We start from the raw sequence: 12325 nt of genomic DNA on the forward strand, positions 1-12325 counted from the left end.
AATGTGAGCCATTAGGTCACAGTTCTTGAAATGGTTATATTCATCTTTATTTTGTTAAAGTTGTCACTTTAATTGCTCATTTTGGTTCAAACACTAACTCCAACTGCTTCAATTTTCAGTAGTGCCTTCTTTAATAATTGTAGAAATTTCTAATGTCTTCTTGAAGTTATTCCAGATGGAGTTAACCATTAAGGAGTCAAGTTTTTAACTCTAAAATCTTCATCCTGTTACTCTAAAAACCACAATATCTTAAAGTATTTAAGAAGGAACTTCTATGCTCAGACTAATTGACACCATATTTATATATAATAGGTACTTGACAAATATCTTTTCACTCATTTATTCATTCTGTCTTGTTTCCTGCATTAGAAATACTCTTCTGGTAGCCTCAAGGAAGAAAACTGCTAAGATATGAACTACATGTGGAGCCACTTTGTAGGAACTGCAGGCCCTCTAGGAGTCAAAGGTCATAGTCCAACAATAGGAACTAAAGTCTGCCCATAAATATGTAGCTAGGAAAGGAATCCTGAGCTCTTTGGCACCTTGTTTCTAACCTTGTGAGTCTTGGGACAGAGTGAATCTAGTTAGATTGGTGAGTCTAGGTTTTAGAAATTATGGCTGTGTTTACTCATGCCTCCAAGCTGACTGGTAGCAGGTTTTTATTAAATTTATTTTTTAATTTCATAAAAGTATAATATATGTGATTAATGCAGCATAGGAAATCTTCACATCAATGCAGTTGTGTCTGATAACACATATAAACCCTCAAGTTAATCAATTATCTTAATTTTCTATCCCCAAATTAAAAACAGATAATGTATAGTTCATTTTCTTTCTCTTTTCTTTTCCTCCACACCTAGGTCTACTTAATACTCATATCCAGGCTTAGCCTCAGCTTAGTAAGTATGGAAACATTTAGCTTTGGCTGTACTCTGGTCATCTTTTGCTTTACAATAAGCCATTTTTATTTATATAGTATAATAATTATTGTACACATATAATATATAAACATATAATATATATAATAAATCATATAAACTTTACTAGATTGAGAACAATATACCCCTTTCCTGGTATATATGGGATATTCACTCCAGGATGCTGTCTTACATACCAAACTCCACCTGGTACCCAGGACCTTTATATAAAATGGCATTGTATGTGTATACTAGGTACACCCTCCAGTAAACTTTTATTTCTAGATTTTATGTTATCGGATACTGAGTAAGCTCTATGCAAATATTTGCTATCCCATATAACTTAGGAAATAATGAACAAAATTATATACATTTGTAATACGGAGACAATATTTTTCCAAATATGTTCAGTTTCCAGTTGTTTGAATCCAAGTATATAGAACCCATAGAGAGAGTGATTGTATGCCATTAGGTTTTTTGTGGTTTCAAGTTGAATAGGTTCTCATGAGGTTACAATCATATGATGAAATAGGAAAGAGTCATCTAAATGTAGGCTACCCATTGTCACTTGAAGGTATAGGTGAGTTCTATGAAGGTAAGTACAGCCCTCTGTCCAAAACAAATGATCCCTAAAGGAATATTTTTCCCTTTCATATCTATAGGAAAAGAGAATCCTTTAGAAAGTGTGGCAGGTTGATTTCTTACAAATTTGATTGAAAGGGTAACCAACAAAGAAAGCACATAGAATTCATGCTGCTGGAGAGCCATTGTAAGGGAACAACAATTGACTTTATTTATGCCACCAGTTCACCCAGGTTTTTATCCCCTATAGGAGCCTAATCAGCTTTAAAGGAGACGTTTGTATGTGCGTGGAAACAGTCTATCATAAAACAGACTTTTGTGTTAAGAGGCCCATGGATGTAATTAAGCTTTATTGTATAAAAGTTAGTTTTAAAAAAAAGAAACTTTTTATCCTTCAAATTATTAAAGACAACAGCTGTGATGTTTTGAATATGCTTGGCCCAGGAATTGACACTATTACGAGGTGGGACCTTGTTGGAGTAGATGTGGCCTTGTTGGAGGAAGTCTGTCACTGTGGGGATGGGCTTTGAGCTTCCTTCCTTCTTGCTGCATGAAGATGCCAGTCTTTTTCCTGTTTCCCTTCGGGACAAGATGTAGAACTCTCAGCAAATCTCCAGCACCATGCCTGCCTGGATGCTGTCATGCTTCCTGCCTTGATGATAATAGACTGAATCTCTGAACCTACAAGCCAGTCGCAATTAAATGTTGTCCTTATAATAGTTGCCTTGGTTATGGTGTCTCTTCTCTGCAATGGGAACCCTAAGAGAACAACCAAAAAATAAGTAAATAAAACAAGAAATCACCTGGGGCATGAGAGATGGGTTAGCAATTAAGAGCACTTGGTCTCTTGTTGACTACCGGGGTTTGGATTCTAGCACCCATATCATGACTAACAACCATTTCTAACTCCAGTTTCAGGGCATCTGACACCTTCTTTTGATCTTCAATGGCATTGCACATACATTTTGCACACACACACACACACACACACGCACACACATATATGCAGGAAAACATCCATATACACATAAAGATACATTTTAAAATGCTGTGTTAGTCATTACTTCAAGTTTGGAATATAAGAAACGCAATGGAGTATTTCCAGTACCTGAAAGTAGGTGTGGAGTGTGTGTAACCTGAGCACTTTCTAGTGCTAAAGTTGAAGAAACTACTTTAATGAGAGCAGAGCCTAACATCACAACTCATGTATCTTGAAAAATGGGAAAATCCCCAAGATTATAAGGAGATAATTTAGAAAATGGTGTCCTCATTGGAATGATACTACTCACTTGGGAAAAACCTGGGCCAGAGTGTCCAGGCTGGTGAAAATTTTACATGGAAATGGAGGAGGTTTTCTGCAATAACAAGTGATCAAGAATGTATAAAATCATAACTGTTGTAAATCAAGAAACTATGGCTTACAATAGTGAGAAGCTGAAATGTAGAATATTATTTGCAAAACTCCAGATTTTCTACTCTCTCTTTTTTTCTTTCTTTCTTTTTTATTAGATATCTTCTCCATTTACATTTCAAACACTATCCTCAAAGCCCTCTTACCCTCCCCCTCCCCTCCTCCCCAACTCACCCACTCCTGCTTCCTGGCCCTGGCATTCCACTGTACTGGGGCATATGATCTTCTCAAGACCAAGGGCCTCTCCTCCCATTGAAGGCCATCCTCTTCTACTCTCTTAAATATTGACTTTCCTCTAGGATTATAGTACTGTCCTGAACATTGGCTTTCCTGATTTCCGCACTGTTTTCTACCCTTCTGTATTTACCATGAAGATGGAAACAAATGTCATGATTGTCTTACTAGAATTCCTCCAGATTAAGTGATGTCACAGAAAAAGACATACATGAAATGAAAAAGCATGAGATAAAGTTGAGAGTAATTATTGCTGTGGAAAGAGTAGGAAAATTCCAAATTTTTCCATGTTGAGCCTATAGATAGTTAAGGTAATCACTGGCTGCTCACCTATCCCCTATGAGTCTTTCATAGTTTCTTTCATGTTAGGAATGCTGTGGCGGTTGGAGATTCCCCAATTTGTTCAACTAGACATACCAGGATTGATTTCCATATTGCTGACTAAACTGTGACTTTAAAAGTGTTGGGGACTTTTTGGATAGCTTTGGAAATGTAAATGAGGAAAATACCTAATAAAAAAATTAATTCTAAAAAAAATGTGAAGCAATATTCTCCTAAATTATATTGGTCACACAAGTTAGCATTACAGCTGACTTTAGTCATGCCAAGGCAGGAAGTAAATGTGACATTAATTGGGTTTCTCATTTGTAAAGCAATTCACAATTTTTGCATGTTAAATGATACTTACAGGAAAATTTTAAGACATCTATTGGAAAGCTGCATGCTGACCAATGATAGCATCTTGTACTGTTAAAAATTTTGTCTTAAAATGTTTCATTCATTATGCAGAAAATGCCAACAATTCTGGATTTTATGTTGTAAGCAGAAATTCAGAGCTGTCTGAGGTCCAAAAATTATAAGGCAACAACAAAATAAGATTGTATGTGCCAGTAGTTCAGTTGTAATCATCTTATGGTTTTAAGAAAGTGCTTAAACTTACAAGACTCAGAGAGATGGCATTCGTAGTGACCAATATTCGTGTTGTTTATCTTTTGACATGCACCATTTTTGTCATCACCTTTGACTGAAATAAAATGCAGCCTAGATTTTCAAATATAAAGTAGGTCCTGACATCACAAATCATTTTTCCACTTTGCTCTAAATGAGTATTCCCTGGGATACTAGACCTTGCCATGCGTGGAGCAGGTAAATGGCGAGCTGTGAAGATGTGACCACAGTATGCTGTTTTTCAACTAACTAACTAACTAACTAACTAACTAACTAACTAACTAACTAACTAACTAATAAAACTAAAAATAAAACCACTCAAAATCAGGGTGTCTCAATTTGTTCAAGGAAACAATATTCTATTCGGTCCATTTTCATTAAAAATTGAGAAGTGGAAAATTTGTAATGCTTAAATGTATAGCAGAACATATCCTGGTAAATAAACTTGGCAGTACAGAAATGTTCCATTAAAAAATGTATAAGTGAATAAAACGGGCAAAGTCAACTGAAAGAATTCCAATTCTCTTACTAAAAAAGACCAATGTTTTCTGGTAGACTCAAAGCACTTCTGGGCTTTCAATCTGTCAACAAAAATGTAGCTGAATTCAGCAACCTGCACTGCAGTTGTTGCTGCCCAGAGAGATAGTCCCAAGGGAAGCATGTCATCCCCACTGAAGAAAATATCTGTCATGGTAGACTAGCTGTTATGAATGCTCTTTGTGAACTAGGAAATCAGGTAAAACTTGATCTCTTAAATTAGTCTTTTAGCCACTGAAATACAACTTGACTTAAAATATTACCCAATAATTTTTTGGGATTTCTTTTTTTCTTTCTTTCTTTCTTTCTTTCTTTCTTTCTTTCTTTCTTTCTTTCTTTCTTTCTTTCTTTCTTTCTTTTTCCTTTCTTCCTTTCTTTCTTTTTCCTTTCTTCCTTTCTTCCTTTCTTCCTTTCTTCCTTTCTTCCTTCCTTCCTTCCTTCCTTCCTTTCTTTCTTTCTTTCTTTCTTTCTTTCTTTCTTTCTTTCTTTCTTTCTTTCTTTCTTTCTTTCTAAATCTGAGTGTTGAGCATATAACACTGTGCTAAATGAAACTCATTAAATATTTCTCGTGTTTAATGAATTCAGGAAGGAATGAGAAATTCAATTCACATAGATGAATTGAAACTTTATAAATTGGAGGAATTTTAAGTATTATTCAGTATCACTAGGAGACCACATAATGTATGGCCTCCAGAATACGTTTCATAGTAGCAAAATTCGCTCAGAAGGGGAATCCAAAGAACATCTGAAAAGCATCTGTTAACTGTCAGTGTTCCCTAGAACCCAAATTGTGTGGTCTTCCTAAACATCCCATTTATCTTCCCTGAATTCATTATGGAAATATCAGATATTAAGGTTTTAAAAAAGCAAATTCAATTTTAATGTAGTCCCATTTATAAAATTATTGGCATGCAGTAAAACTTCTTATAGCATTTGGTGATGTGTTGTTTGGGACCACCAGTAAAACAACTTTAAATTGGAGGCAGGAATGTGTGAGAGAGAAAGAAGCTTGTGTTAGTGAACAATGGATCAGGCATAGAAATGAGAAAGGGCAGGGATAGCTTCCAAACTGTATTTCATATCTGACATTTATGAAAGAAAGGTAGGGAATAGAGTGCTGTGCAGGAGGAGACTATGACATCTCTGATAGTCTGACCGAATCTAATGGCAGCTTTTGAGTAAGGATTGTTCATTGGAAGACAGCTCTATTGAATATAAATGGCAGGCTTTGGCACTCCTCACATGCTTAACCATTGCTTGAGATTTTAACTACTGGTTCCTTAGTTGCACAATTCCACCTTTGCAGAGCTCATGGTTACTCATCTGAATGGATAGCCAGGAAACACCAATAACTGATATCAAACAGGCAATGCAGGTAGAAGACTGATGCATACTCACATATTTATATTTTCTACTAAATAGAAAGCCTCTCATAGATTTGAAATAAGGTTCATCTTGAATGCAAATTCCAATCTGTAATGATAATTAACTATATGATAAGAACTTTAATATGACACTTGGGTTTAGTAAAAAGAAGTATTGTCATTTATTTTATTTTTTAAGGATTCATTTATTTCATTTATATGAATACACTATAGTGGTCAGACATACCAGAAGAGGACATTGGATCCCATTACAGATGGTGGTGAACCACCATCTGGTTGCTGGGTATTGAATTCAGGACCTCTGCAAGAGCAGTCAGTACTCTTAAATGATGAGGCATCTCTCTTGCCCTGTGTTGTTGTTTATTAGTCGCATTTTTATGAGGACAGGAAGTGGAATGATAGCAGCATATATGTCACTTGTTAGGATTTCTTTGACTGTTACAGTGGTTAGATGCAGGAAGAATGGAACTTTTTTTTTATTTTTAAACAGGACTTTGAGTATTGTACTTTTAACTCATTAGGAGAAGCCAGCCTGTATCTATGTTTAACCATGGGTCCTGCAAAAAGATTTATAAAAACTAAGTGAGAGTTTCAGGGAGAAGGGGCTCCAAGACAGTTCAGTGAGTACAAGTAGTTGCTGCCAAGTCTGGTGATTTGAATTTGATCCATAAGACCCATATGGTAGAAGGAAAGAACTGACTTCAGCTAGTTGTCTTCTGACTTCCACATGTGTAATCACAAACCAACACATGTTCACACACACACATACAATAATAATCTGTTAAGAATTTCTTTAGGTATCAGGGTTACTGTAGCCTCACAGAATGAGTTTGGCAGCATTTCTTCTGTTCCTATTTTGTGGAATAATTTCAGGAGTATTGGTGTTAGCTCTTCTTTGAAGGTCTGGTAGAATTCTGCTCTAAAACCATCTGGCCGTCGGCGGCATTTTTTCCGTTTGTTTGTTTTGATTTTTTTTTTTTTTTGGTGGAGGGGGCTTTTTAATGACTGCTTCTATTGGGGGGGGGGGTTGTGGGGCTGTTTAAATAGGCTACTTGATCTTTATTTAATTTTGGTAAGTGCTATTAGTCTAGAAAATCATCCATTTTATTAAGATTTTCTAATTTTGTGGAGTACAGGTTTTTGAAGACCTGATGATTCCTTGAATTTCCTCAGTATTGGTTTTGTCTCTCTTTTCTTTATTTATTTTGGTTACTTGAATACTGTGTCTCTGTCTTTTGGGTTGTTTGTGTAAGTGTTTGTGTATTTTGCAGATTTTCTCAAAGAATCAGCTCCTGACTTCATTGTTTCTTTGTATTGTTTTCTTTGTTTCTGACTGATTTCAGTCCTGATTTTGCTTATATCATGCTCTCTACTCCTCTTTGATGTGCTTGCTGCTTCTTTTTTCCAGAGCTTTCAGGTGTACTTTTAAATTACTGATATGAGAACTTTCTAATTTCTTATGAAGGCACTTAGTGCTATGAACTTTTCTCTTAACACTGCTTTCATTGTGTCCCATAAATTTGAGTATGTAAATAAGTAAAAAAAAATTAAAAAACAGGAATTTTAAGTGGAAACTTGCTGCTGTATAATGGAAATAATAATCAGATTTTTCAATGGCTGATCACAAGTCTACATCTGTTTCATCTCTAATATACCCATACATACACACACACACACACACACACACACACACACACACACACACACACACACACACAAGCATACACACATATTACTGAACTGGAACCTTGAGGTAGAAATGATCCTGATGTTTTCATTTTTTTTCTTTTTTTCTTAGATATTCTCTTCATTTACATTTCAATTGTTATCCCTAAAGTCCCCTGTACCCTCCCCCTGCCCTGCTCCCCTACCCACCCACTCCCATTTCTTGGCCCTGACTTTCCCCTGTACTGAGGAATATAAAGTTTGCAAGTCCAAGGGGCCTCTCTTCCCAATGATGGCCGACTAGGCCATCTTCTGCTACATATGAAGCTAGAGACAGGAGCTCTGGGGTACTGGTTAGTTCATATTGTTGTTCCACCTATAGGGTTGCAGACTCTTTCAGCTCCTTGGGTACTTTCTCTAGCTCTTCCATTGTGGACCCTGTGTTCCATCCAACAGATGACTGTGACAATCCACTTCTATATTTGCCAGGCACTGGCATAGCCTCACAAGATACAGCTATCTGATGTTTTCATCTTAAATATTTAGTATACAAAAATCTTGTGCTTATATATTTAGGAAAATATACATGTATGTATATGTAACAACATTTAATGAAAACAGCAGCCAAGAATTTGAAAATTAGAAAGGAAGACTATATGGGAGAGTTTGGAAAGAGAAAGAGGAAGGGAACAATGCTGTAATTATATTATAATCTCAAAAATAACAGAAGTAGTTAACAGATTTTGTAGTTTGATACAGTTGCAGGCATTTAGTACAGATACAGTGCTCCTAGCTCTCTTTTTAAAATAAGATCAAGCTTGAGAGGAGAGAGAAGAATTGGAAATGTGTTTAGTATGCAGGTCTGGGAGGAATGTGGTAGTTGATTTAAGAGCTAGCTGCATGGCATAATTGAGTAGAACTATTTAAGTGCCCTACAACTTGTTTTTCCCTTTGCTTCCTGGAAGCAACATCAGAATACTGAATTTGGAGAATCTGGAAAGATGAATTTTTGTACTAATGTGATCAAGCACAAAAGGTTTGTGTGTGATTAATCTAAAAAGAAAAACAAAAAACAAGAAAAACAAAAAACAAAAAAACTTACATTAGGCTGGAGAAGTAGCTCAGCAGTTAAGTTCTTGCAGAGGACATGGTTTGATTCCTAGCCCCTACATGATAGCTCATAACTCCCTGTAACTCCACTTCCTGAAGATCTGATGCCCTTTCCTGGCCTCTGAAAGCAAAAAGTACACACTAGTGCACAGACATACAAGCAGGCAAACACAGATACACATCATCACCGTCGTCATCATCATTGTCATCATCATCATCTACTGTTAAGTTTAAGTGACTGCTGTATTTATTTCTAAAAAGCAAGCTTCTCAGTACTGCCCCTAGCTTAGAGTCAGTGACAAATAAGCACATTTTGAAAGAACTAATGCTCGCCATATTGCAGTCTAACACATATCACTAGGAACTTTTAGTTTTTACGAGACAGCTATTTCTCTTGAAATTTGTGCTTCATTTAGGGACTATACTGTATTTGTGCATTACAGTAAAAAAAAAAAAAAAGATTAGGTTAGTCTATGAAAACGCAGGTTCATATTTCAAGTAGTAGGTGTTAGTGGGTAAAAGTCTGTCTTAACCACATCTTTATTATGAGTTATGAATGTGAAAACACAATATGCCTTGAAGAGTGGGACATTTTGGGAGGATTACAAAAGCAATTGTGTGTTTCTACTCATTGTCTTGTTCTGTGCCCTGGACTGAGAACTCATATAAGCTCATGAGCTGGAAGATAGAGTCTAGTATTGATCCAGTTCTCCTCAGCAACTGTAGCTGACTGTCCCTAGCTATTCAGCAAGACCCTAGATGTATCACTGACATAAAATGAGGTTGATAGAGCTGGTGAGCTAACATCCACAGTCTATGATCAAAAAGATGTTTGTATTTTATGCTTATGAGGCCATGTGGTAGTTTGTTATCTGGTACTGATTATCAAGACATCAGTTTCTAGATGACTACTTCTGAGAACCTGAACACACTTTTCACTCTTGTGGGCTTTCACTTATCTAGCCGTGGAGTGTGAATAAAGCTTTTCTTTCTCTCATTGATTTACTGGTCTATTAGAGATCATGACAATACTTCTGGAAATGCTTGACAAAACAATTAAAGTGTGATCTTCTTTTTGTTTGTTGCCTTTTATTTTACTATATGATAGTAGCCATGTCAGTCTCTATTTATCTAGAAATGATCAGACACTCACAATAACATGTGTACAGCCAGGATATTTCCTTCTCTTATCAAGTGGCAAATAGTGTGTGTGTAAGTGTACTCTTTCCGCACAAGCAAATCACAGCTGTGGAATATTCCCCCTATCAATGATGTTTTACCTTATTGGAATTGTTACCTGTGTAAACCTCCAAATGATGCTTTGCTTGTCAGGCATTGGTATTGTTGTAGTAATTATATCAATCATAAAGGTCCTCTTTTGTTAGTTATGGATGCCAAGAGTAACCAATGCCAACCACAATTTCTGGTCTGCATGAAGAGAATACAACTCTAAATTATTATGATATCAGCACCAAATAAAGAATATTGGTGTTTCCTTTAGTGTTTCAAGCACATTTTTTGAATAGAAGTCCCTCACACTATAATTAGATTTTAAAATGTTGAAATCCACTGAAACAATAAAAAAAAAATCCCACAAATGTTATTTTCAACGCAAAATTACTTGGGGATTCAGGGTTTTAAGTTTGTTATAGTTTGAATATAAAGTGTCCTGACAGGCTCATGTGTTGAATGCTTTGTCCCGACCTGGTACACAATTTTTGGAAGGTTCTGGAGATTCTAAGATGTAAAATCTAGCTGTAGAAAGCAAACCCATATGTTTACCTTTGAAGGCTATACCTGGCTCCTCATCTTGTCCTTGCTATTCGGCTTCCTCCTCCTGTTCAATGGCTTCCTTCTTTTTCCACTCCTGATGTCAAGATATTCTGCTTTACCACAGGATCTGGGAGATGGAGTCCGTTGACCATGGGCTGGGTACTGCGATACTGTAAGTCAAAACAAGCCCTTCCCCCTTTAAGGTATTTAAGGTAGAAATCATAACAGTGATATAAGGAAAGTAACTTATACAGTGTCCAGAGCTGTAAATTCATTTTTTCCTTTATCCATTCTTAGGATTACATAGAATTATCTTTTCATACTAAAAGTATACGATAGAATCATGAGATTTTAGAAAAAAATACACTTTACACATGAGGAAACTAAAGTCCTAAATTGGAAAGTATACGTTGTTTGTTATAAAATGAGTCAGAATTGTTATGTAGTATAAAATAGTCTGTCCCAAGCTTTAAAATTACATGTTAATTAATAAGTATCTACTTAGATCAAATGACTACCCCAAATGATATAGTTTTATTGCCTGGTATGATATTATTTTTAATGGATTTGTGATTTCAAGTCAGCATTTATTTTGTATACTGACTGATCATATACATTTTGCATTTTAAAATTCTACTTTGAACTCTTTTCATGCCCTGTTGGGTTCTTCACACTGTTACAACTTCAGCACTTACTCATTCCATTTTTGTATGAAAGTCAACTTTTTACCATTTTCATGAAATCCAAGGCTTATGTAAAATGACACCTTCTGGTTATTTTGTTGATCAGACTGGTATAAAATGATCACTTTTACAGTGTTTTATATTTTTAGCAATCATGTAATTTCATTATGGTTCAGAATATTCTTAAAAATCAATATAATCTCTAATATTATATGAGATCAATTTCTTAAAGTGTTGGTTATTGTAAAAAACTAGCCAATTTGAACAGCAAGATGACTCAGAGAGGAAAGGTACCTGTAGCCAAGCCTGACTACCTCAGTTTGATCTCCAGAACTCTCATGTCAGAAGAGAACCAATTCCTGCAGGCTATCTGACCAATCTGTGAATGCTGTGGCATGTGTTCATATATATATATATATATATATATATATATATATATATATATATATATATACAAATAAATAATCAATGATAGATAAATAAATGTAACAAAGTTTTTAGAATATTAGCCAATGTTAAATGAATGAATGAGTTCAAAATGCTTTCAGATATCTATTGTAAGAACAAATATAATGCAATAAAATAAGCACCTTCCTCCAACAAACTCTTATGAAAATGTGACCCTAATTAACAGTGACAAAGAAAGAAAACAGTATATGGTATAAAGTCAAGTGGGGAATGAAATAAAGAAGCATTACCAAGTTGTAGTGAACTGAGACAATGATAAATTGGCTACACTTAACTATATGGATTTCTCTCTTTTCTCTTAAGTGGTATCAAGAACTTGTACATGATAAGGAGAGTCTCATCCATGTAAATATCATTATCAACCTCTTGTATACTGAACATTGATAGAGCATCTGCATCAAGTATTGAGGAGCGGGTTTGCTCTGTCCTCATTTCTCCTTATTGAGATAAAAGCTAATGCTATAAAATGATTGTGTTACAGTAATTAATTTCTAAATAAGAAAATATTAAGTCCCCAATCAAGTTCATGGCTTAAAAATGTTTTCTGCTTAGTAGCTTAGGTTTAGAGGTAAGATATTTTAATATTTACTTGATTACCCCTGATATGTTATT

At 35.3% G+C, this 12325-nt stretch overlaps 1 long non-coding RNA gene across 2 annotated transcripts; it reads right to left on the minus strand.

The window, feature by feature from the left end:
• Positions 1–2226: 2226 nt before the first annotated feature.
• Positions 2227–11589, minus strand: Gm39524. Of its 2 annotated transcripts, XR_001782877.1 has the most exons (4): positions 10572–11589; positions 10087–10217; positions 8782–8910; positions 2227–2258 (listed from the first exon to the last, which is right to left on the minus strand). It is a non-coding gene; the product is annotated as a predicted gene, 39524 (long non-coding RNA). The 2 variants fall into 2 exon arrangements; XR_878135.1 differs by having other exon boundaries at positions 10087–11589.
• Between the last annotated feature and the right edge of the window lie 736 nt (positions 11590–12325).

Source organism: Mus musculus, chromosome X (assembly GCF_000001635.26).
Source record: "Mus musculus strain C57BL/6J chromosome X, GRCm38.p6 C57BL/6J".
NCBI classification, from domain to species: Eukaryota; Metazoa; Chordata; class Mammalia; order Rodentia; family Muridae; genus Mus; species Mus musculus.